The following is a 20,487-nucleotide window of genomic DNA, read 5'->3' on the forward strand; positions in this document are numbered from 1 at the left end:
GCCTAGGGTTCTGATTGATCTGGCCCTGATTTTAAAGTAGGACCCCAAAAGAAGCATAAGCCAAACTGATCAGAACAACAAGAAAACCAACTGGAAAAGGAATTAAACCATTTGGTGGGAATGATCTTCTATCCCATAAAGGTCTGTAAGGATGAAGCTCCAAACCTCATAATTAAATTAAAGCTTAAAAGATTATAGCTTTAAAAAAAGGGATTATGGCTTGGATGATGAGCAAACAGCAAAAGGTCCACTAATCAAAACACACATATGCACACACATACCGCCAGCAAATTTCAATTTGGGTTGTTAGATGCTACACCTAGTGGCTCATCTGATCTGCCTTGAACTCTCCTACTAATTCAGATTCACTATTCAGGACCAGTCTTCATGCTCTTAGCAGTGATCCAAGTCAGGATCCATGTGGGTCAACAGAAGCAAGGTCACGGGCAGCTGCAGAGCAGGTGGCATTTTACTCAGAATCCATGTCCAGAGGGGCCAGAGGGACTCAGAATCCGAGTCCAGAGGGGCCTCGAAGTGTGACTGCACTTCTCTGGTTCTACATTTGCACTGGGTCTTTGGTAAATATGAGCCTGCTGTGTACTGTGCACTGGATGGGAAACGGAGGTATGGGAGACAATGCTTGTTCTTCCAGTGCCCACAGGCCAGCTTGGCAACCCACAGTAACATGTGCATGGTGGGCAAGAGGAGCAGAATGGGATCGAGAGCAAGGTTATATGGTAAGCACCAATGTCTGCATGAAGGAGTGTCAAGGGATCTGTGGCACTAAGAGACAGCTGCTGAGGAGAGGAAGGTTGTGGGCCAAGCCCTGCAGGAAGGGCCTTCTAGGGGAAATATACTGTATGGGGACACGTATACCAGCAGGTCTTTTACTGAATATTTACTATATACCTGGTGCCATTCTAGGCACTTTACATGTGTTAATTCATGCAACTGTTACAGTGACTCCACAAGGTAAAAACTATTATTATTAACCCACTTTACAGATAAGGAAACTGAGGTACAGAAGACTTAAATAATTTGCTTAATGTCATGTGGGGAGCATGTGGCAGAAATGGATTCAGGCCCTGCAGTGTGACTCCATATTCTAAGCACTTATTCACACTCTCAATCTTTTCAAGATGCCACTACAGCCAATCCCTATAGTTCTACAAAAATGGCAAAGAATACAAAAGCACATTTTGCTTGACTGTAGACCCCAGAGGTGGTTCCCAGACTCAAGGGAGGATCCAGCCAGTTCTGCTTGTAGAAGTATCTTGGAGGCTGGTCTATACTCTGGATTTAAGTCTAAATCATAAGAGTTTGGCTCAGGCATCAGAGTCCTGGGTCTCCCAGAAATACTTAGTATCCCTGGGAGCAGCTGGTGGGAAGTGTTGCCCTGGCCCAAATGCAGTAATGGATTTCAGAACACAGCAGCCATGGTGGTCAGTCAATTACTTTCCTGCAGTTGGGAATAGAAGAGGCCCATTTACAAGGCTGCCACCTATAGAAATGATCAACATTCATGGTGGGCAGTGCTGGGCCACCTGCTGCAGCCCTGTTCTCATCAACGCTCCTCTCTATGAGTTGGAGGAAGACCAACCTTCCCTGGAAACTCACCAGAGGCAAACTGCCTCCATCCTCATCATACTATTGAAATTGCTTATCAGATCTGTGGACATACACACCTGGGAGGCGAGAATGCACTGCAGGAGAGAATCATGATTTAAAATGATGTTAGCAGCCTGTGCCAAGACAAACAAGGGTGGTGTGGGAGGAACGAATGCAAAGAATCTCATACCTAAATATAAGACAGGGTGGTGCATGGGAAAAAATACCTGGAGATTGAACTGTTCAAGAGTCCCCATGAGTCAAGAGTGAGTCGGGATGCCTGGGTGGCACAATGGTTGAGTGCCTGACTCTTGGTTTTGGCTAGGGTCATGATCTCAGGGTCATGAGAGCCCTGCATTGGGCTCCATGCTGGGCATGGAGTCTGCTTGGGGCCTTCTCTCCCTCTACTCCTCACTCCCGTTCTCTCTTTCAAATAAATAAACAAATCTTTAAAAAGAGAGAGAGAGAGAGCCAACTGCCACACAGACCAATGTGGGCTCCAGCTGCCTGAAGGTGCATCTCATATGCTAAGTGGGAGGTGATATCTTCCTGTGCTCGGCACTGATTATTACACACTTAGTGAACAGTATACCTCTGATCTGGATCCCATTCTGGGGTGTAGACACTGACTATGGGTTAACATCCTAAGGCAGGACAAGTGTCTTGAGACCAAGTTCCAGAAGAGGGGTTGGTGAATTGAAAAAGCCAGGGAGGAGTTCCCATTCTGAACTGAAGCCTGAAGGTCCATCTGAGATCTGGCTTGCATTGTTGATTAAGTAGGGAAGAGATCTATTTTGTCTTGACACATGAGGCAGAGAGATAGGACCAGTTGCCACATGTTCCAGAGAGGGACATTTGAGCTGAATACCATAAGGAAGAAGTCTTCCAAAAATTTTTAGTACTTTGCAAAATTGTAAGCTCTGTATCACTAAATGATACGCCATTGAGGATGGATGGACACTTGATTGTGATGTCTGTTCTTCCATCAGTTCAGTGCCAAATAGACACCCAGCACTGTTTAGGAACTGAGGATAGAGTAGGAGGTGATATGCCTATCACCATAGGCACGGTGATACTTGCATCCCATGGGAGAAAGGTGTATAATAAATAAATATATAGTAAATCATGTAGCATATTAATGATGGTATATACTATGGAGAAAAATGAGGCAGAATAAGGGGACTGAAAGTTCTGGGTGGAGACATGTGTGAACTTTTCAGCACCATGATGGAGGAAGCTCTGAGAGCTAACATTTGAATAATGCCTGAGGGACGTGTGAGAGTGAATGTGTGGATGTCTAGGGCAGAGATGTTTCTGAAGGGACAAAGAACAGGTGCAAAGGCATGGGCATGGGATGTGTTTGTGAAACAGTGGGCAGGCCAGTGAGGCCAAGGAGGGGCAAGTTCTAGGAAATGAGGTCAGAGGGTCCCAGAAGCCATTTATTCTGAGAGTGACAGGACCCTAATGGAGGGCTTAAGCAGAGTGGTAATATGCTCCCCCTTAGACCTTCAAGTTATTCTGGCTGCTCTGTGGGGGCTCAGAGCTGGAAGAGACGAGGGAAAAACAAGGAGACCACCCACGGGCCTATGCAGCAATCCTAAGGAGGGACAATGGTGGCTCACCCAGGACCACAGCTGCAGAGGTGGTGAAAGGTGGCCAAATTCTGGATGCATTCTGAAGGTCCATCTAAGAGAATTTTCTGATAGCCTGGACATGGGTTCTAGGGGTCTGGATTCACCAAGGATGACTCCAAGGTTTCATCCAGCCTCTACAATGATGGAGACACAATTTACTTATAAGACCATGGGAGGAACAGATTTGCAGGAGGTTAGGAGCCCACGCTTGAACATATTTGAGCTGTCCCATAGTGACTGGGGGCAAGGGTCTAGGATCATCAGCATGTGGATGACATTTAAAGCTATAAGCCCAGAAGTGAGTGTGGAGAGAAAAGAGAACTGGTCAGAAGACAGTGTTGTTGTTTTTTTGTCCAGTGGGGAGATGAGGACAAATCAACCAAGGAGTCTGAGGGGGAGCGATGGGGAGGTGAGCCAGGGCTGTTTGGAGCCCAGAAGCCAAGAAGAGGAAGTCTCTCCAGGAGCGAACAACTTGCTGCTGTTCCAGCAATTGAGAAGATTGTGAATCAGCTTCAGATTTAGCACCATGATTTTACGAGAGCAGTTACAGGGAAGTGAAGGGGCACCAGCTGGTTTCCAGTGGGATCAAGAATCTATTCAAGGGATACTATATTGGAAGAAAATTTGTACTGAGAGATGTGCCCCCTCTGAAACCTCAGATTCTACATTCTTACTCTTTTCACTCCGGAAGAAGTTTTGATTTGTGGAGGATGGCTGAAGGGGCATAAACTACCTCAAATCCCAAAGGTCCAAAGAATGCTCAGGTAAATTTTCTCCTGTTGATCCATTCCTCCAGCGGCTTTATGGGTGAAAATGGCAGTAATCATTTATGTACAGGCCACTCTGCTTGGAGGTGGGGGTCCTGATTGAGATATCAGGAATCTCAGATGAGGTTTCAGACAGATCACTGTTTTCAAAGAATCTCTCAACATACTGCAACTACTTTCTTTCCTCTTTGTCCCAAGAACCAGGTCAGTGATGGATTTAACCAACATTTTAAAGATGGAGAAATAGGCAGAGAAGTGTAGAATCATGCAGTGGAGACAGACTGGCTAAGACTGGTCTTTTATCCTAAATTTATCCGCAAACCTACTGAATTTGTAGAGGTTCTGGGTGTTGGTAAGACTTGCCCCGAAGGTTTCTTGCTGAGAAGGGGCCACTTAAATTTAGAGTGGTCATGTGTTCTAGCTCCCCCTTCCTCCTATCCTTCTTGAAAAAGGAATTTAGCATCTGCAAAACCAGTATCTTCCTCCCTGAGAGCAGGAAAGAGGATCCCATCCTCTCTCTGGTGGGTTTCTGCAATACAATGTGTGGGAGACATAGCTCATTTCCTGCCCATATCTCATCAGCATCAACCATTTTCTTTTCTTTTTTTAATTTATTTTTTATTGGTGTTCAATTTACCAACATACAGAATAACCCCCAGTGCCCGTCACCCATTCACTCCCACCCCCAGCCCTCCTCCCCTTCTACCACCCCTAGTTCGTTTCCCAGAGTTAGCAGTCTTTACGTTCTGTCTCCCTTTCTGATATTTTCATGCACATAGGCTGTACTTCCAACTTCCAGCATCAACTATGTCGGGACATTCTCTGCTCTGGCTTCACATGGGACAGGCTGGAGTCTTTTACCAGTGACTAATGGGAGTAGATGTGTACATACCTCCACTCTCTCACTCCTGGGGGAGAACCCTGATGCACGTGTTCCCCACCATCTCCCAGAATTTTCCCATGGGACTGAGTCCCAGTTGTCTAGGGCAGTAGCCTGCTTGACAGAACACTGTTGGGTGCTTCTTTGTCTCCTTTGCCTCTCTCTCATTCAGGTTTCCAGTCCCAAATAAATTATTTGCTCTTAAATATTTGTCTGAAGGTCTACTTCTAGAAAATACAAATTTGACTATAGGGGAAAAGGTTCCAACATCTGGTGTCCCTAGATTCTGTGTCATTACCCTTCATGGCCATTCCCACCAGGAAGCAGGGTGTGGCTTAGGGAATATGGATTAGAGCCATGAATGAATGGGGTAGGGGCCCAATCCAGCTCTACTATTCAGTCTCTAGCCAGAGTTCTCTCATCTTTAAGATGAGCAGGGTGGGCTAGCTCATCATTAAGGTCATTTTCAGTATTCAAGTTCTACATTTTGAAGAACAGAAAGAGTAGCTAGAAGATCCCAATCTATTTCTGCATAAGTGAAATAATATTTGGTAAAAAACAAAAACAAAAAACAACAGAACAAAACTCAAAAAGAAAAAAAAAAGAAGGGGAGAAGGAAGAGGGTAGTGATGGAGGAAGGAGAGAAGAAAACGGAAAGAAAAAATAAGAAAAAAAGCACCAACTTCCAGGAAAATTTTTTTTCTTTGGAACTGAGCAAATGAACAGTTTCCACTTGAGTTTCCTGGTATGTGATCCAACACTGGTATATTGACTTAGTGAGTATAAATCACAGATCCACAGTTGGAAATCAAGATAAGCAAATGCTTATTCCATTTGATGGCAAACACCACAAAGTTCAGTTACTGTTACCTCTTCCACCGACTTACAGAAATCCAGAGGCCCCCAAACCAAATGCTGTTTGAAGTCCTTTTACAGAGACAGATACTTCTCTTGTTATTTAAATATAATAAACATGGGGAGAACCAGAAGGAGAGAAAGATGACTTCATATAGGACTACCTGAAATAAAGGAAAATTGCACAAAAAAAGGCTGCACTGAGATTTTATCTTGAAAAATAAAATGCAGAGACCTAACGTTTCCTTAAAAATTTATGTTCTAAGAGCAACCATGCACTGCTTGCTATTATGAATGGGGGTGGTGGTGGTGGATCTTGTTGATTGCTCCTTGGTATAATTTTCCCATAGAGCAGTGGAAGAACATGAGATAACAATGCCTCTTTCTTTCTTTCTTTCTTTCTTTCTTTCTTTCTTTCTTTCTTTCTTTCTTTCTTTCTTTCTTTTTTTTCTTTTTAAGATTTAATTAATTTATTTATTCATGAGAGACACATGCACACAGAGGCAGAGACACAGGCAGAGGGAGAAGCAGGCTCCATGCAGGGAGCCTGATGTGGGACTTGATCCTGGGACTCCAGGATCACACCCTAGGCCGAAGGCAGGCACTCAACCACTGAGCCACCCAGGCGTCCCAACAATGCTCTTTCAGGTCTATTTTCCCATAATCACAAAGAGAGTTTGGGGGGAAATATTCAAGGATTTCATCCGGTTTTCCAAGTCTCCAATCCCACTCCTTTACTATTGGAGTCATTTTCTTTGGAATGATATAGAACCTTTGTCATCATTCTTAGGTTCATTCTCAGTCATGAGATCTTCATTTAATAGTGTCTTTGTGTGGGGGGTATAAGCAATTCTCCAACACATCAACTTCATGAGATTTGCATTTCTGTGTGATAGTACATTGTTCAACAAATAGCCATTAACTGGATAAAAAGACTGATATAACAGGTGGAAAGATGCTACTGTTATAAGCAGGGAAGGGTATATAAGGGGGGCTTGTTTTTTTTCAAGTGCTCAATTCCCTAATGAACATTGTGTATTTTCACAACTCTGCTTCCCTATGCAAACTGCTTAAGAGCAGGGGCTCAGGTAATGTATCCTGTACATCAATGAGCACCCCTGGCTCCATTATACATTATACTCTTTGTCCACTTAAAAAAATATAATATCATTTTTCTTCTTCTTAAAATCTTATTGTTATATGGTGATTTCACAGAGACTATAAAAGCCTTCCCAACAAATGGAGCAAGTGGTTACTAATCTGCAAAGGAAAGCTATTGACTTAGTTATGCTTCTTCATTGAGCTGTGTGTGTGGACATAAGACACAGCACAGATACCAAAGGACCAATTTAAACTCATGTTGTAGAATAATGCATTAGGATCTGGAAAACGGTATAATTCATTTGGCATTTACCAACCTATAATTTCACATTGCTTGTCGCCTTAAAGGTGTATGTAAACCTTATACTGCTAATAATACTCACAAATGTACGTATTTCCCTTACACCCTCACCCCCCATATCACCATCACCAGAGAAAGCAAATATCAGAAGAATCCATTTGGACAGCCAAGTTTAGGAGTTTACTAGAGCTTATCATCTGCACACTTCAATAACAAAATTGAAAGACAGCTACAAGAGTTCAAAGAAGAGGAGATATGTCCACTTGGTAAAATCAGGGAAGGCTTCTTGCAGGGGGGACACTAAATAGAGCCCTGAAGAACAAAAATGACTTGAACTTTCAGAATTGGGAGATAGTGTGGAGTGAAAAGAGAGGAGAAAGGCATTTCAACTAGAAGTAACAACACATATGTATGCACACACTTGTCCAGAGGTACAAAAATGGGAGATAGACACCAAGCTGTTTGGTTCTGCTAAAAATGTGGGTAGCTGAGAGATAGCCAGGAATGGGAAATGGCTACCAGGATGTGACCATGGAAGGTGGATCTTGCAGCTAAAAGATGACATTAGAGAGGAGATTCTGGAAGGTTAGTCGATGTGAAAATAGATTTGAGGAAGAGAAGCTAAAAGGCAGAAAGACAGGGGTGAAGGGACTCTGGCAGTCAAGTTGCCCAAAAATCAAGTTCTGCATTGGATGGTGTTAATGGACTTGAAAGGAAAAGACAGACACAAGAAATGCTGTGATGGAGGCATCAATCAGATTTGACAACAGGCTGGATGTAGGGTATCTGCCATGAGGCTGGGGCTTAAAATGTGAGACAGAATCCAAGTACACACACACTGCACCTGAAGAACTCAGGTGGGATGGTGGGATGGCTACTTTTATGTGTCAACTTGAATGGGTCATGGAGTGTCCTGATATTTGGTTATATATTATTTCCAGGTATGTCTGCAAGGGTGTTTCTGGGTGAGACTGCCTTCCCCAGTGTGGGTGGGCCTCACTGAATCTATTGAAGGCCTGAAGAGAATAATGGACTGAGAAAGAAATGTTTCTTCACCTGTCTTTGGGCTAGAACATTGGTCTCTTGCCTTCAGACCTGGACTTGTACTGGAACTTACATCAATGGCTTTCATAGGTCTCAGGCCATTGGACTTGGAACTATACCATCAGCTTTCCTGGAGTCTCCAACTTGCTGACTCACCCTGCAGATCTTGGGCCTCCATAATCATGTGAGTCAATTCCTTATAGTAAATCACTTTATCGATATGTGAGTGAGTGAGTGAGTGTGTGTGTGTGTGTGTGTGTGTGTGTGTGTATTGAGGAGTGGAGGCCAGAGAAGGAGGCGAGTCATATCTGACAGGTTCTCAAAGAGTATCTTTGAGTTGACTCATCTTTCTGGTGCCTTCCTTGAAGATAACTATCTGGATCCACTCAACTTATCCATCCCTCCTTTACATCCTCATGTCTGTTCATTAATTCACGAAGGAGCCTGGGGGGGTGGCTACAGAATGGCAGGACTGACAGGTGAACCAGGATTTAAAGCACATACACACTGGAATAGCCAAGGGAGGCTGGACCCAAAGCACAGCAGTGAAGTTCAGTTCGTAGTTTGACCAGTACTAGCTGTGTGTGAACAAGCCACTCCCCCTTCTGAGCATCTGCCCACCCATCTGCCCTGGTCATTCTTCTGGGGTTTATGACCTTCCTTGGCTTTCTTCCCTCTCCACCCTCAGTCCTATATGCCCTATGCCCCCTCTGATCTCTCTCCTACACATAAAGGGAGACACAAATGTTTTCTACTGGTATTTATGGACAGAGAAGAGGTTAGTGAGCATACTTTCCTGGGTTCTAAAAATTCACTCCTCAGAGTCAGATGAATGCAATTTGCAAAGTAATAGTTCAGATTCAAATTTACAGAGAAGTTTTAGAGCTTCATTGGAGCTTGAAATCCCTTATAAGGAATGTGTTTCTGCATTTCAGCACCAAATAATTTTTAAACACTCTGAGCTTTGGAATAAAAAATAAAATCAATACCAACTGCCATCACTTCTGTGGGCACTGCCTGAACTGTTCTCAGCAAGAATCATCCCTGCTGTAAGAAGCTCTGTTAAGTGACAGAAGTCCCCTTCCCCCACGCTGGAAGCCCTAAGCACTCAGCAGGTAGTAATTAGAAAAAGAAAATCCACACACACCAGTGAGCAGTGTGTTCACGTGGAACCCAAGCAGGCAGCCCATCCTCATCTGCACCCCAGAAAAACTCTCAAGGGTTACTGAGAGTTATTCTGCTGAACACAGAGCCCCAGGTATGATGTCAAGGCCCACTATATTTCAGGGACAGAAAGAGTGGGAGGGCTGGCTAGTTTGGCCAGCTCTCCTTTGCTGGGCCAAACAGCAAAGCCCAGCTGGGGGCATCAGGAGGCCCAACCCAAGGATGATTTCAGGCATTAGGAACAATGACTGCCAGGGCAGGAATTCGCCCAGGGCAGGGCGTCAGAACAGGCTTCAGAGGGCGGCATAGCTGTTTGGAGCAAAAACAGGTGAGAGGCAGCCTCTTCCTTCACAGCCCACTAAACCTCCTGCTGCTGCTTCCAGCCACCATCCAGTGGAAGATCTGGGAAAAAAGCAGCTTGATAGGTAGAATTTCCTTGGTCTTGTCAAAGCCATTAAGGTATGTTAGTTTTCTTTTGGTTTGGCATGTTCACCAGACTGATTCACAGGGAAAACTGAAGCTTTGACAATTTGGTGGTTGTGAGTTGCTGGAGAAGAGGATGAAATATCAGGTCTCTAAACAGAGATGCCACAGGGGGATGTCAGAAAGCCTGTGCTGGAAAGAATATCTTTTCAAAATAAGAACAGCATGTTAAGATATAAGAATATCTTTTCAAAATAAGGATGCACAAATCTGGTGATAATTCCAATGGCAGGCTCATGGAATTGAATCTGTATCTCTTAATGGCAGTCAGTATAAATTGCTAACAATACTAAGAATCGGTTGATGTCAGCTTCAGAAACTCACATGTTGCTTGTTACATTCTAGCACCAAAGCTACATTTTATAGAAAGAAAGGGAAGAAGAAGGGAAGGGATGGATAAGGAGGGAAGGGAGGAAGAGAAGAAGGAAGAAGAAAAGAAATGAAAAAAAGAAAAGATCTTTGTTTGTGGAGAAAGCTTAGTAAAAGTTCTATTTGGAAACAGACTAGGCAGTGGATTGAAGTGATGGAAAAAATTGTAGAGAAAAAACTAGAAATAAACACAGGGTGAAAGTCTAAACATCAGACAGCTGCGGTTGAACTGGGTGAGAGTGTGGAACTTTAATTAAATCTGCTCAGTCAGGCACTTCATACAAATTGGTCTTTAACCATTCCACGTGGTCCTGGGTTTCCCCAAATCCAAGGCCATTGCAGGACTGAGATGAAGTCAGTGAAGTCTATTGCTCTCACCTGGTATTATCTGCCTATCAGGAGTCAGATGCCCCAGGCAGCTGTGCAGGGAGGTGGGAGCATTGACTTTTCTGTGAAACAGCTGCAGGGCTGAGGGCCTGCTCTGCCATTTCCTGGCAAATCCCTGACGCCTCTGAGCCTGCTTTGTCCTTTGTCAGATGGAATAACTTTTACTGTATTAGTTAATCTACTGCTCTGTGACAAACTACCCTCAAACTTAGCAACTGAACACAAAAACGCTATTATTTCACAGAGTTTCTGAGGGTTCAGAATTTGGAAGTGGCTCATCTGGGTCATTCTGGCTCAAGGTCTCATTAGGTTACAGGAAGATGTTGGTTGGGGTCACAGTCATCTGATGACTTCCAGGAGTAGAAGAAACTGCTTCTGAAGTGGCTCAGTCACAGGGCTGGCAAATTGGTGGTGTTGGCAGGAAGCCTCAGCTTCTCCCCACGTTGACCTCACCACAAGGCTGCTTGAGTGTCTTCACAGCATGGCTGCCTCTTCCCCCAGGACAAGTGACCCAAGAGAGAAGGGGAGGCAGAAGCTACTGTGCCTTTTATGGCCAGCCTCCAAAGCCACATACTGCCTTTTCCACAATATACTATTGATTACATGGCTTTTCCTTGTTTAGTGTGGGAAGGGAATAAAGACCCCTGAATACCAGGAAGTGGTACGTCACCTTGGAGGCCAGCTATCATATTTGTCAAATATTTGCCTTCATTTCTCAAATTAAGGGTAACTATACCCTGATGTTATTAGGAGGGATAACCAAGAAAATGCACGTGTAGTGCCTTGCTCTCAGTAAAACCCATCGCCTCTCACTAGGATACAGGCCAACTTTAGTCTGGGGAAGATGAAAACTACAGGGTACACTCAATGCAGGCACCACAGAGAGAGTCTGGAAAGTAGGGGAAGCTCAGCTTGAATAGAAATCTGTCACATTACAACCTTAAAGTAATACCTGGGAGATGACTCTTTAACTGTGAGAGACAGATAGCATGTTGGCATGTTCACCAGACTGATTCGCAGGGAAACTGTGCGACAGAGTGGACTCCTCTAAAGGGAAAGGAAAAATGTAGGCCAAGGGCAGAATGGGCTGCATGAACCTATAGACAGTTCTGGTTTCAAATATTCTGACCCGTTGTTCATAACAAACCACCAAACCACTCAAGCAAATTCCAATACTTCAGCACCCAAATGGCTTCCCAATTTAACTCTTTCACCTGGAAGTGGCATAAACCTTGGTCAGACCAAGTATTCCAACATGGGTGTGGGAGGAAGGGGAAATAGACCCCTGAGTGGGGGAGGCAAACACTCAGACTTGGGACTCGCTAATCAGAATGGTCACTGGAAGAGGGGGATGCTGGGAATTTGAAGGATAAAAGGATTTGGAATGAGACGAAGAGGAGAAGGTGGCTAAGGCTAATGGACTGCATACTCTTTCAGGAACGGAACAAAGGCTGAGCGAAAAGGGGTTATTCTGATGTGAGGATACAGAGCTGGAGAGAGGTGAGGGAGGGTGGGGGGAGTCACTGGAGAAATTCCTCAGAGGCGTCAATTTGGGTTTGGAGCCAACACCCAAAGGCAGATAGGGTGGGGACTCACACTTGGGTGGTATTAGAGATGTTGCCCGTGTGGCATGAACCTGGTTTAGAACCATCTAATGCCTTGACAGACCTTGGTTAACATGCAGATTTCTGATTCTTTCCACCCTTTGTGATGTCGCACCAGGAAAAGTGCTCCCAAGTATTTCCCTAGAACAGGGTCCTGAATGAAACCAAACCCTTCATCGGGACCCTCAGGAGCCAGGCCAGCCTCACCCCTGGCTCTGCCATCTGGGTCCTCCCTCTCCAGAAGCACTGGCTTCCTCTCTGTTCCTGTAAGTTGCCCCATAGTTCCCATCTCATGGCCCTTGTGTAGAAGTTCTCTGCCTGGAAATGTTCTAGGTCTTTGCCCATCTGGCCGCAGCCCCAAAGAGCCCTTTGCTCCCTGTAGCACGTGAGGCAGTCCTGTTCCAGCCCTTTACTCTCCATGAGTCACCAAGGTTACCCTGTCTTAGTATCTTCAGACTATTTCTATTGGAAATGACCTTGTTGATTTAATGGGTGCTTATTTACCATCTGTCTTCCCTCGGCTGGAATAACAGGGGCCCTTTCAGTCTTGTCATCATTTTCCCAAGCACTAGACCTACCACTCAGTAAATGATCACGGATTAAGTAAGTGGCTGGACCACACCAGGGCTGTGTGGGGCTGCCCTTTGTGGGATGATGCCACTGCAGCCCCAGGCCTTCCTTGGAAATTCTTCCACACACCTGGAATGATGGGGCTCACTTGCATACCCGGCTCAGTGGGAGCAGAGCCCCAAGGTAGCAGCAGTTGGTACCCCAGGAATTCACAGAGTTTTCTTGGTTTATGAGCATGCATAGCTCCAAGGCTGGCAATATCACACTTAATTCCAGAATGAATAAGTGATTCGATGAACAACAAGAAAAGAACTAAAGGGAAAATGTGTCTGGACACTCTGAAAGCTCCGGGAACCCTCTCCTTCCTTCTGACAGAGAAAGGACTTCCCTCTGAAACAGTGGCTAAGTGGTTTGACACCGGCCAGCCCACTTGGGCAAACAGATATTTAGACCGTCCACAGGATCTGGTTACAAATACAAAGTCAATTCTGGTCTACTTATGGGGTTCACTGATTTCTGTCTCTGGTGGAGCTTGCTTGACATCTGAGCACCAAAAGCCTTCAAACAAACTCAGAAATACCGACTATGGTCCCCACTTCTTCACACCACTCTTTTCTTTGGAAAAGGAGAGAAATTAGGGAATGCAAAATTGAAAACATAAATAGCCAACAGCATGCACCCCCCACCAGGGGCCTGGCTCATCAGTTGGGGACCTTCAGTGGGCCGATGCTGTGGCATGGCCAGGAGTGCTCAGACCAGAACCCCACAGAATTTTGGGCCAGGACCATGTAGGACTAGTGAAGTAAGCCCCAATCCTGGCCACATCAGGGCCAGAGACTTGATCACTCATAAGGAGCCTTCTACTTCTAAATCACACTTGGGTTCATCCAGGAGGAGCTGGCAGGGTCTGACAGCAGGATCTAAAGGCAACAGAAGGCTGAAGAGGGCCAGAAGTTGAACCTATCACTTGGATAAAAGCAAGAGATTTTTCTGCCTTACCTTGGTCTACAGCTTTGTGCAGGAAACCAACATCTCACCAGGGACACCCCTGAGCTTTGCCTCCTCAGGGCAAGTAAGACCCCACCTGGCTGTCCTTCTCCATCTTTCCTCCTTTTCCCGGCAAGAGAATGGACTCCTCTAAAAGGAAAAATGTAGGCCAAGGGCAGAATGGGCTGCACGAATCAATCAGGGGCAACCCCAAGCAACGTGGGACAGTGGGAGGGCAAGCCTCTGCTGCTCTGTGCTGTGGAAAGTTCCTGCACAATAGCAGGGGCATTAGAAAGGGTCTTGACATCAATTTTGTCCCATAACACATTTCACTACCTGCTGTAGTCAGGCGTGTATACACGCAGCTCAGAACAGTCTCAGCTTCTGCAAGGAGCCATCATCTGGTTTTTCATTGAGAGACAGCCCCCCCATCCACCCCCCCGACTAGGCTGCTGGTCTCAGCACTTTCTATAGAAAGTTCTATAACAGAAAGCCTTAAAGGAAATTCCATATGTGTAGACACTTCTAGACTAGAGAGAAGAGCTGACAATCTGGGGTGGCCTCTTCCTTCAATCGCAAATCGTGTTTTTTTCTACGACCTTCTACCAAGAGAGACCTCCCTGCATGGCTTTGCTTCGCTGGGTTTTGTTCCACAGTGATTAAGGATACAAATTCTAGAACGGGACTGTCTAGTTCTGAATCCCAACTCTGCTGTTCCTGGATGTGTGCTCTGGGACAAGTTTCCTCACCTCGCTCTCTGGGCTCAATCTTCCTATCTATAAAATGAGATAAACAGCTACTCCATGGGGTTGATGGAAGCATTAACTGAGTTGATATCTGTATCTAGATCTATAACATTTTATATGAACTCAGATGAAATCCCAATAAAGATGAGGTGTTAATACTAAACCTATTTTTTTTTAAAGTCAGCTTAAAAAATATTTATTTATTTGAGAAAGAGACAGAGAGAGAGAGAGAAGAGAGACAGCAAAAGAGGGGGTTGGTGCGGAGGGAGAAGCAGACTTCCTGATGAGCAGGGAGCCCAATGCAGGGCTCAATCGCAAGACAGTGTCTTAACTGACTGAGCCACCCAGGTGCTCCTAAAACTATCTTTAATTGAAATTCAAAATAGATGGTAACTGGAAGCAGAAGAATGTTACATATTGTTAAAAAAACAAAAAAGGAAAAAAGGCAAAGATGCTACGGGGAGCCCAGAACCCATGTTTCTAAGCAGCAGAGTGTCACAGTAATCAGAGGCAGAGCAAGAGAGTGCAAAAAACAAGGTTTACTGTATAATAACCAAGATCTTGACATGATGAAAGCTAGGGGTCCCATGCTGTTAACAGTTGACCTCGCCCTGCATCCCCCCACTGGGTGCTACTGCATCAAGTACCCTAATTCTGATTTTCTACGCCCCAACTGCAGCCACAGTTTGAGTTGGGGAAAAAAATGACAAACAAATAAAGCACACCCAAGCTATTTTCTTGCCCTATCTCCTGAAGAGTGGCAGCTCATGTATATCCACTGCAGGAAAGAGAGTGCCCCTTCCTGCTGCGTAAACATAAGCCGTCCCTTGGTTGAGTCAAGGGGGTCAAGGGGAGGAAAGCCCCAGGCCAACCTCTATGCCATTTGACTGTAAAAGCCAGACATTTGGTACATGAGCTCTCTTGTTGCCCCAAACCGGTCTGCATGCTATCCGGAAAGGTTAATGACGTTTGTTTATTTCTCACTTGGAGATTCAGGCTCAGGTCCAGTCTTAAGGTTTCCATTTAAATGCAGAGTGATATTTCCCCTGCAGGAAAGAGCAGCTGGATCAGGAGGGCATAAATGTCTTACTTCACATAAATAAAAGGAGATTGGCCTGGAATAGAAAAAAGTGAACTATAAAAGTGTTTTGTTATATTAAAAAAAAAGGCAAAAAAGAAATCCACAAAATTTTCCGTGGTTGCTTCTCCTGTTTTAAAGTTGCAAACCGAGTCCTGCCGGGTTAGCAAGTAGAGACAGGGCTCATTGGGAACTCAGAGAACCTGGAGTAAAGACAGCCCCATGGTACCGCAGCCTAGTATGATCTGATAAGATATCCCAGCTCTGTCCGGACCCAGGGTAGGTAGGGGAAAGGAAGTGGTAGAGAAAATCATGAGTCAAGCCACATCATAGTAAATGCTGGGGATTTCAACTGTTCTTACCTGACTTCACCAAATGCAAGATCATGACTACCAGCGAGCTATGGAGCTCCCAGGTGTCAGCTGCAAGTTCACAGAGACTGAGGGTAACATGAGATGGGCATTGCAATCCAGGACTCCGGGGTCACTACATCTGAGGTCCTAGATGGAGCTGATCAGGGCTTTCTCTTGCAGTGACACCGGCAGGGGCAGTGGCTCTGTAGGACAGCTGGGCTGGGTTCCTCAGGCAGGCTGAGTACGGCTGTGTGTGACAAAAGCTGCCTAGCAAAGAGGCTGGTGACTAATAGATGGCTGATCAGGCTTTGAATTGAAAAAAATGAAAATAAAATCCCACAATGTATTTTGGCCTCCTTACCAAGTTTCTGGATCTGACACACCAGGGTAGACTTTAGAATATGTTAGATAATACGCTGGCTATGCTCTGAAAACGAACCCTCCTCAGTTCTCATGACTGATTTGTACTCATTTGTATTGCCAGGACCCATTTATATGGGTCAAGACAAAAATCTTGAATCTTCTATGATTTATCTTATTCTGTCACCCTCACTTCTAGTTCATCAGCAAATCCTCTTGGCACTGTCTCCAAAAATATTCTACATCTGACAACCATTTCTTATCATTGTTACTGCCCCAAATTCAACTCATGCCTCACCATAGACTTCCGAGCTAGTTTCCCTGCCACCATCTTGTCTCCAGAGGGTGCCTCCCCCCCGCCCCCCGGGTAGTTGGAGTAAATTTCCCAAAGTATAAATTAGGTAATGTTACTCTATAGCTTGCAACTCTCCAGTGGCTCCCCATTTCACCCAAATCCTCACCATGATCTGCTTCCAACCAGAGCTCTCTCTCAGCCACACTCTGCCTTCCCTAGGCTCCAAATAGGCCCTTTTCCTGACCCGCAAACATGGCACACTTGTACCTGTCTGAACACCCACTGCTCTTTCTCAGGTTTCCATATGGAGTCGCCATGAGTACTTGCTGGCAGAAAATGGCTTCGGGCACTGAGCCACTGCCCACTTGGTGACTGATGTCATCGTTGCCGATGTCACTGATCATCATTCCACCAAACCCACAGAGCAGCTTGGTGCCACAGGTGTCCTTGCCCTACAGGTGAGCTGCCTGGGCTCAGGGAGGTGACGTAGAGCTTCCCTACAGTTCTGCAGCCTGCAGCCTCCTCCTGAAGCTCAGGGTTGCTGGGGATGGTGGTGGTCACTGCACATACCCCTTCCTGCTGCGCTTGCCACTGGTGTTTTTCTTATTCTACCTTGTGAGGTTAGTAGACCAGCCTTTTACACTGTCTCCGGGCAGAAGCTGTCTTGTGCTTAGGGGTCATGCTCTCTCTGCTCAGAGAGACTTAACAGTTCAAAGCAGTGCCCAGAACCAGAGTCTTCATTTTAGATGGTGCCATTTTCTTCATGGAGTGGAATACAGGAGTATTTTCTCACCCCATGAACCTATCAACAGTTTCAAAGGTCCTTTTCCTGAAAACTCTTTATGAATTGGTATTTCTTCTCCCATCTCCTCTCTGTGACCCTTACTTTGCTTTATTTTTCTTCACAGCACTGACCACCGCCTGCCATAATATATCATCTCCTCCTTTCACTCCCTCGCTATCTCAAACTCTGTCTGTCTGTCTGCCTGCCTGTCATCTATCTAATCTAGCAATCTATCATCTTTTTTGGGTACTTCACATCCCACAGGCCACTGCTAGAATGTGATTTTGTTTCACTAGTATCTCTTCAGTGCATACTAGACACTCAGTAAACATATGTTGCATCATTCAATGAACTGACTGACCAAAGAAGGAATATAAAATAAACATTTCCTCTTAGATGATAATCAATGGATTATTACCCTGGCTTTAAACTAACAGATGACAATACAAAGAGACAAGCTACCTTTAATTACCGTTATTGTGCAGGCAGCCCAGGATTGTAAGTCCTGGGGATTCTCAGTGTCAGGGGCTGGCTATGGCTCATGCCATGGGCACTCTGACCATAGCTGCTTGGATCCAAAACATGAAATCTGGTCTGTTCTTTGCCCATGCAATGCTCTGTATGTGTGCCAGGTGGTGGGGGGAGGAGACAAGAGCTAAGAGCAGGGAGGACTCTGATGGCCACCCAGCAGAAGGCCTTCTTTGTCTCACTACAGATATATTTTCATGACTTGCTACGCTTCTGTGTGCTCTTATATCATGGGGAGGTTTCTAGGACTTTGTGTCTGGGGTGGAATTAGAAGGTCATGATTAGAATTCTTCACCTCCCCTAGTGCTGCTGCAGGCTCTGACTGAATAAAGGGCAAGTGTCTTGGTGAGGGGCTCTCTGTGCCAAGTGCTGGGGTGCCTGCACCCCCATGGAGCCCAAGTGTGAGCGCACAGGCCCAAGACACCAGAGTCCACCAGAAGAACGTTAAGCTCAGCAGATGCCACATGCACATGCCATTTGGGAGTGAGGGGCATCTGAGGATCCTTCGAGGGATGGTGAGAATGACTGCAACATGGAGGGAGCTTGCTGGGTAAGGCAGGGGCTAAACCTGCTCTCTGAGTTTGGCCTGAGAGAGAGCTAGTTAGCTTGGTGCTGCTGGCTGGATCCTTGCAACCCTAAAAGCCTGGTTCTGTGGCTGACACACTGCTCAGCCTCTCAGAGCTCAGTTTCCTCTTTTCTAAAAACAATGTCCTCGTCATAGGGCTGTTGTGAGGACCAGGAGCGTTAATATACACAGAGTGGCAAGACAGTGCCTGGCACAGGGTAAGGACCTAAAGCGTGTCGGTTAAAGAGAAATACTATATAAAACAAGTATCTGTCTGTCAGAGATGCTTCTATCCTCCCTACATTTACCATCAATATCCAGCTTCAGCTGCTGGTCGGGGAGAGGGCTGGTTGTTCACAGCTTATATCTCTTTTTGTGATTTCACTAAGGGGGAGTTTGGCTCTGATTCAATTTGGCACCAGCCCACAGGGCAGATTCCTACTAAGAGCCCCACTCGTCTACACCAGTGTGGAGGACACTGTGTTCACTTGGGCAGGATCATGGAAAGAAATGTCATTTGTGTTGAAAAGATGGACTCTCTTTGGCGGGTGGGGGGTGCGGTGTCCAGCTGAGATGGCTGTAAGGTTCTGGTCTCCTTGTGCATTGAAAGTCTTGGCCAACCCTGAGAATAGCCCCTCCAAGGATGGAGCCGATCTGAAACCCCATCCCCTTTGTTCACTTTCAAAGAGCAACGTGAGAATTATATGGGAGGAATGTCCGGCTCCGGCTGCCAGAGATGTCTGCTTTCCTCCTCACATTTCTGGAACTGTGCATCTCAGCTCTCAGTGACTGCTACACACAGTCAAGCTGGGTGAAGAGAGGTGACCTCTGTATTTTCTCCCATACAACTGAAGAGTACCACTTCTAAGTACCTCTTTTGCAAACCCACATGCCAGCAATGAAAGAAATAAAGCATGGCCAAGACCACTTTAAATAGTTTCTAATGGCCCTAGGCTCTAGTGAAAGTGGAAGTGAACTGGACAGAAGGGCTTGGGGAGGGGGTCCAATGTGATGGTTAGAGGATGCCTGAAACAGTGGCAGAAAATGACAAAATTTCAATTTAAAAAATGGGCCAAGCTTTGAACAGAGTCTCCATCAAAGAAGATACTGGATGGCATATAAGCAAGTGGAAAGATGCTCAACATCATGACTCGTCAGGGAAATGCATATGAAAAACCATAGTGATGCCACCCACTCTCACTAGAATGGCTAAAATTGAAACAAAATGAAACAAATAATACCCAGTGCTGCTGATGATGCAGAGTGTCTGCATCCTCACATAGTGTGGGAAATACAAAATGGCTCAGGTACTTTGAAAAACTGCTGGCATTTGCTTACAAACATGTTCACTCTGCAACCCAGCAATTGCACTTCTGTATGATCCACCCAAAAGAAATGAAAGCCTGTATTCACATAAAGACCTGTGACAGATCTATCAGGTGTGTTATACCAGTCAGGGGGAAGCAGCCACTGAGGCAGCATGTGATACTGCAGTTGTCATTTGGTCATTCATCTGTTTTGGATAACTGTCAAGGACCAAAAGCTATATATTTGGGGTAGAACTGATCACATTCTTAGTTCTGGGGAGAAGAAGATAAGGGATGGGTAGTTCTGGAATACCCTAAGCCAACAGGGTTACTCTAGTTCCTTTGGGATTGGTTCAGGGATGGTCAGGTGACCCAAGTTGGCCCACTCAGATTTTTGTTTGATCATGTCAGGTGGGGGATGAGAAGTAGGGTAGGTAGGGAGACATTCTCCTTCTCTTTTGGTCATTGTGGTGTGTGTTTATGAGTCATGAAACAGCTACAGTCACCTTTTGCCTCAAAGGATAGTCTAAGGAAGGAGTCAGAGAAGGCTGGTGATAAGAGAATCACAGAAAATGGGCTGGAGCCCTGAGCAAACCATGCCTGATGTCCATTTTCCTCTGTTTCAAAGACACTGATAAATTTCCTTGATTTAAGAAGCCGGTTATAAGTGGGTTTTTTTTTGTTGTTGTTGTTGCCTGAAGCTGAAGGCCTCTTAAC

General features: G+C 45.4%; 1 protein-coding gene and 1 long non-coding RNA gene across 3 annotated transcripts in view; both read right to left on the reverse strand.

Annotated features, from left to right (window-relative positions):
• Window positions 1-20,487, reverse strand: part of SLC24A3 (solute carrier family 24 member 3) — a 481,089-nt gene that overhangs the window by 98,936 nt on the left and 361,666 nt on the right. The gene's annotated exons all lie outside the window — the stretch shown is intronic.
• On the reverse strand, window positions 15,025-19,380 carry LOC144297866 (uncharacterized). Its single transcript, XR_013364763.1, has 2 exons — window positions 15,941-19,380; window positions 15,025-15,615 (listed from the first exon to the last, which is right to left on the reverse strand). It is a non-coding gene; the product is annotated as an uncharacterized LOC144297866 (long non-coding RNA).

The sequence above is a fragment of the Canis aureus genome, chromosome 26 (assembly GCF_053574225.1).
Source record: "Canis aureus isolate CA01 chromosome 26, VMU_Caureus_v.1.0, whole genome shotgun sequence".
Lineage (NCBI taxonomy): Eukaryota > Metazoa > Chordata > Mammalia > Carnivora > Canidae > Canis > Canis aureus.